This window comes from Rana temporaria, chromosome 5 (assembly GCF_905171775.1).
Source record: "Rana temporaria chromosome 5, aRanTem1.1, whole genome shotgun sequence".
NCBI classification, from domain to species: domain Eukaryota; kingdom Metazoa; phylum Chordata; class Amphibia; order Anura; family Ranidae; genus Rana; species Rana temporaria.
In genome coordinates this window covers 266,339,898-266,345,897 of record NC_053493.1, presented here as the reverse complement: position 1 = coordinate 266,345,897, position 6,000 = coordinate 266,339,898, and positions in this window count along the sequence as shown.

The window sequence follows — 6,000 nt, the reverse complement described above, 5'->3', positions numbered from 1 at the left end:
GGGTTCACCTAGTGTGTGTTTACAACTGTAGGGGGGTGTGGCTGTAGGTCTGACGTCATTGATCAAGTCTCCCTATAAAAGGGATCACTCGATCGATGCAGCCGCCACAGTGAAGCACGGGGAAGCCGTGTTTACATACGGCTCTCCCCGTTCTTCAGCTCCAGGGAGCGTTCGCGAGGGGGCGGCTAGAAACGAATAGCCGCACCCTCGTCCCTTTTCGCTCCTGAAGCCACGAGAACCGCCGCATGTATGGGGGGGGGTCCCGATCGGATCCCCGACCCACGTCTAGGCAGGCACGTACAGGTACGTTGATGTGCCTGTCCGTGCCATTCTGCCGACGTAAATGTATATGCGGCGGTCCAGAAGTGGTTAATTAACTCAATACAGGTTAAGCTTTAATATTTAATAGGAATTTTATAAAATGTTCTGTGTATATATCTGCTTTTTTTTAGCAAATATATTGTTTGATAAACATTTGCGCTAATATCGTGGGACCTTAAAAATCAGTAGAACCTTCTTTTTAATCTACCGGTCCTATGCTTTCAGAAAATATATGGTTTGAGGGGTCTTTAACAAACTCTAAAAGCTGTAAGGAAACAATGAAAACCCTGCGATTTATTGAGAAATTTGGTTATTTACATTTTTGCCTACTTTCAACTTTCACCATTTTGCAACAAGGCGTAATATAAAAATAACAAATATTTGTTATTTATTGACTCAATACAGGTTAAGCTTTTAAAATTAGTAGGAATTTATCAGGAATTTTGTAAATTTGGGGGCAGATCCACAATTTTAAAATTCCAGCGTCGTATCTTTGTTTTGTATCTACAAAACAAGATACGACGGCATCTCGGGTCGATCCGACAGGCGTACGTCTTGGTACGCCGTCGGATCTTAGGTGCATTTTTTCCGCCGGCCGCTAGGTGGAGTTTCCGTCGAAGTCCATGTCGAGTATGCAAATTAGCTAGTTACGGCGATCCACAAAAGTACGTCCGGCCGGCGCATTTTTTTACGTCGTTTGTGTTCGGCTTTTTCCGGCGTATAGTTAAAGCTGCTATTATGAGGCGTACTCAATGTTAAGTATGGCCGCCATTCCCGCGTACAATTTTGAATTTTTTACGTCGTTTGCGTAAGTCGTTCGCGAATAGGAATTTGCGTAGAATGACATCACCGTCGTAAGCATTGGCTGGTTCCGATTTAATTTCGAGCATGCGCACTGGGATACCCCCACGGACGGCGCATGCGCAGTTAAAGAAAAACGTCGTTTACGTCGGGTCACGACGTATTTACATAAAACACGGCCCAATTACATCTATTTGAATTCCGCGCCCTTACGCCGCCAGAGATACACTACGCCGCCGTAACTTACGGCGCAAATTCTTTCAGGATTCGAAATAAAATAAATAAGTTACGGCGGCGTAGTGTATCTTAGGTACAGATGCGCCGCTGTACGAGGATCTGCCCCTTGCTGTTTATATCTGCTAAAAATTATTTTAGAGAATTTTTTGCAAATATATTGTTTGATAAGCATTTGCGTGAATATCATGGGGTCTTAAAAATCAGTAGCACCTTCTTTTTAATCTACCGGTCCTATGCTTTCAGAAAATATTTGGTTTGGGGGGTCTTTAACAAACTCTGAAAGCTGTCAAGAAACCATGAAAACAAACCTTCAGATTTTTGCGTACTTTCAGTTTTCACCATTTACACTGACTGCACAATATACTCTAAACTGTATTATATACTACACTATATACTCTGAATTGTATGCTACTACACTACCTGCCCAATCTCCATTCATTGACTATATACGGCAGCTATTCACTATATATGGCAGCTGTTTTATATAGTGTGGGGCGTGGACTTAGCCCCTGAGCTACGATTGGTCAAAGGCACCCTGCCGTAGGCCAATCATAGCTCTCACAGCACATCGCAGGTCAGGTGCATGCTTTGGCCAATCAGCTGTCAATGCACTGCGATCTCACAGTGTATTATGGAGCGCTCCGCAGCGCTTAAACTTGCCGCAAACGTCCCTTTTGTTCATTGTTGTTCTGCGAACAAACGAACACCTGATGTTTGAGTCAAACTCACATTTGACTTGAACATCGGGACTATCCCTACTTAATAGCTAGTGACAGACACAATTGGGTCAGTTACTTTCCATGAAAGCAGGACCTTTTGGTTGTGATTTTGTCTGATTGTGCTCTTTTAAAAATAGCACTATTGTATTATGTTTGAAAATTATTTAGTTGCTTGGGTCCACCAGCTGAGGGAAGTTTGTGTGGATGCCAACCTTAAAATTCTTGATGCAAAAAATCTATGACTATAATCTGTGATGGGTGATATTGTGAATCTCTTAATAATGGGGATCTTGTGTTTAGCCACTTGCCGACCGCTGCACGTCGGCACAATGGCAGCGGTTGGAAAATGGGCGTACAGGTAAGTCCCCCTTAATTTGCCGCACGATGAGGGCAGTGATCTCTGTCATGTCAGTGGTAGCCCATCCCCCCTCACTCCCTAGGACACACTTAACCCCTTGATCACCCCCTAGTGTTTAACCCCTAGTGTCATTTACACAGTAATCAGTAAATTTGTATAGCACTAGTCACTGTAACTTTGCACGACCACGCAATTGTCAGTGCCATATTGCAAAAAGTGCTCTGGCCAGGAAGGGGGTAAATTCTTTTGGGGCTGAAGCGGTTAAAAACCAAAGCAAAAAAATAGAACAGTGAATTGGATCAGGTAATGATATACAACCTGATAATAGGAACAACCATACGAGACAACCGGGTCTCTTCTTACCCAGCCATATTGCCAACTCAGCTCCAAGAGCAGGGAGCCGGGGTGACGGATCTTGCTGTGTGCAGCAGTCATAGAAGTAAACAAACAAGTTAAGTCAAATGGCGGTTGGGAGTGGAGGTCATGCAGCGGCTCCAGGGGATGAACTCCAAAATCTATGGGCTAAAAAAGAGGTACATGTGGAACAACATTGTGGTTTGTACAAGTGGGGAAGCAAACAGGTCAATGCTGTTAGTCAATGCCTCTGCGATGTCATAATGAATCCTTTTCCAGTCACAACGAGGAGGAGGTGTGCACCAGATAGGAGATGGTCTGGGAGTTGAAGGGGGGCAGTGTATCGCTTCGGCATCCATGAGGCCCAATTTCACTAGGATGTCTTGTCCTTCTAGAAGTGTGGTAGCCGAGTATGTAGTACCGTTGTGCGGAACTACCAGTTTAAAGGGGAATCCCCATCTATACCGGATGTGAGCTGATTGGAGAGCAGTGGTTATCTCCTTTAAGCCTCTGTGTCTATCCAGAGTGGCAGGAGAGATATCTGGGTAGATTTGGACAACATGTTCATCCAAAGTGATGCGTTGTTTATTCCTAGCAGCCCTCAGAATCCCCTCCTTAGTCAGGAAATCTTTCATACAAATGTCCCTAGGTGGCTTGTCTGCAAGGGGTTTCAGTCTGAGGGCCCTGTGGATCCTGTCACACATGAAGGCTGCAGAGTCACAGTCCGGGAGAAGGGACTTGAAGAGCCGGATAACAGTTGGGATTAAGTCGGTCTCAGACTCAGGGATCCCACGCAGGCACAGATTATTGCGTCTGTTTCTATTGTCAAGGTCCTCGACCTGGGCCTGGATCTGAGAAAAGGCCGATGCTAGAGAGTCATGTTCACAGCTGAGGTCACTATGGGCTAGGGCCAGCTCATCATGCTTCGTCTATAATCTATCAGTCCTTGTGCCCAGGGCCGCGATCTCCTGAGACAGAATGTGGGAGGTCTTGTGGAGATCAGTCTGGAACTTCGCTGCTAGTTTGGTATACATGACTTCCAGACTGGAATCCAGATCTGCCTTAGAGAAAGAAGCAGAGTACTCACGGCTGCGGTCCTCGGACGAGCCGGGTGCTAACGGTTGGGAAGAGACAGGAGCTGGAGAGTGTGCTCCGTCAGCGGCGCCATCTTGAGCTATGCCGTAGAGTTCCCTCATGCGGAGGAGGTAGTGGGTAAGCGACTTCTGAGCTGAGCCCCGTGCTTTTTTCTTAGCCGACGGCATGCAACACTGCTATAGGGCTCGAGGGGTGTTAAAATTGCAGCGTTTGTAGCCCTCTGAAAGCCGTTATCAGCCCAAATGGAGCGGAGCTGGTGCTTCAGATGTCCATCACGTTCGGCGCCATGCATGCGCCCCCCGATTAAGTATGGTTTTAAGGAGTGTGGCCTACAATCTCTTGGAAAAGGGGGCGCAGTATGAGCCCACTTACTTGGGATTCTGGCCACCACAGGTGATAAGGGTATCTGTCTCTATCATTTAAAATACACCTATAATAACAGTTATAGACCTTTCATTTCTTTGTAAGTGGGCAAACTTACAAAATCTGCAGGGGTTCAAATAATTATTTTCACCACTGTGTGTATATATATATATATATATATATATATATATATATATATATATATATATATATATATATATATATATATATATATTTTACACACACAGTGCATCCAGAAAGTATTTGCCGCGCTTTACTTTATCCACATTTTGTTATGTTACAGCCTTATTCCAAAATTTCCTCAAAATTCTACAAACAATACCCCATAATGACAACGTGAAAGAAGTTTTTTTTTTAAATCTTTGCAAATTTATTAAAAATCACGTAGTATTCACAGCCTTTGCCAAAACACTCCAAATTGATCTCAGGTGCACCCTGTTTCCAGTGATCATCTTTGCAATGTTTCTACAACTTGATTGGAGTCCACCTGTGGTAAATTCAGTTGATTGGACATGATTTGAAAAGGCACACACCTGTCTATATAAGGTCCCACAGTTAACAGTGCATATCAGAGTACAAACCAAGCCATGAAGTCCAAGGAATTGTCTGTAGATCTCCGAAACAGGATTGTATCAAGGCACAGATCTGGGGAAGGGTACAGAACAATTTCTGCAGCACTGAAGGTTCCAAGGAGCACAGTGGCCTCCATCATCCGTAAATGGAAGAAGTTTGGAATGAACCAGTACTCTTTATACAGCAGGCTGCCTGGCCAAACTGAGCATTCTGGCGAGAAGGGCCTTAGTCAGGAGGTGACCAAGAACCCGATGGTCACTCTGACAGAGCTCCAGCATTTCTCTGTGGTGAGTAGAACCTTCCTGAAGAACAATCATTTCTGCAGCACTCCACCAATTAGGCCTATATGGTACAATGTCCAGACAGAAGCCGCTCCTCAGTAAAAGGCACATGACAGCCCAAAAGGCACCTGAAGGACTCCTCTGGTCTGATGAAACAAAGATTGAACTCTTTGGCCTGAATGGCAAGCGTCATGTCTGGAGGAAACCAGGCACCGCTCATCACCTGGCCAGAACCATCCCTACAGTGAATCATGGTGGTGGCAGCATCATGCTGTGGGGATATTTTTCAGAGGCAGGAACTGGGAGACTAGTCAGCATCAAGAGAAAGATGAATTCAGCAATTTACAGAGACATCTTGGATGAAAACCTGCTCCAGAGTGCTCTGGGCCATAGACTGGGGCAAAGGTTCATCTTCCAACAGGACAACAATCGTAAGTACACAGCCAAGATAACAAAGGAGTGGCTATGGGACAACTGTGAATGTCGTTGAGTGGCCCAGCCATAGCCTAGACTTGAACTTGATTGAACATCTCTGGAGAGAGATCTGAAAATGGCTGTGCACTGACGCTCCCCATCCAACCTGATGGACCTTGAGTGGTGCTGCAAAGAAGAATAGAAGAAACTGACCAAAAATGTGCCAAGCTTGTAGCATCATACTCAAAAATGTCTTGAGGCTGTAATTGGTGCTAAAAGTGCTTCAACAAGGTATTGAGCAAAAGCTGTGAATACTTGAGTACGGTACATGTGATTTTTTTCATTTTTAGTAAATTTGCAAAGATTTTAAACAAACTTTTTTTTACATTGCCATTATGGGGTATTGTTTGTAGAAGTTTGAGGAAAATAATACATTTAATCAGTTTTGGAATAAGGCTGTAAC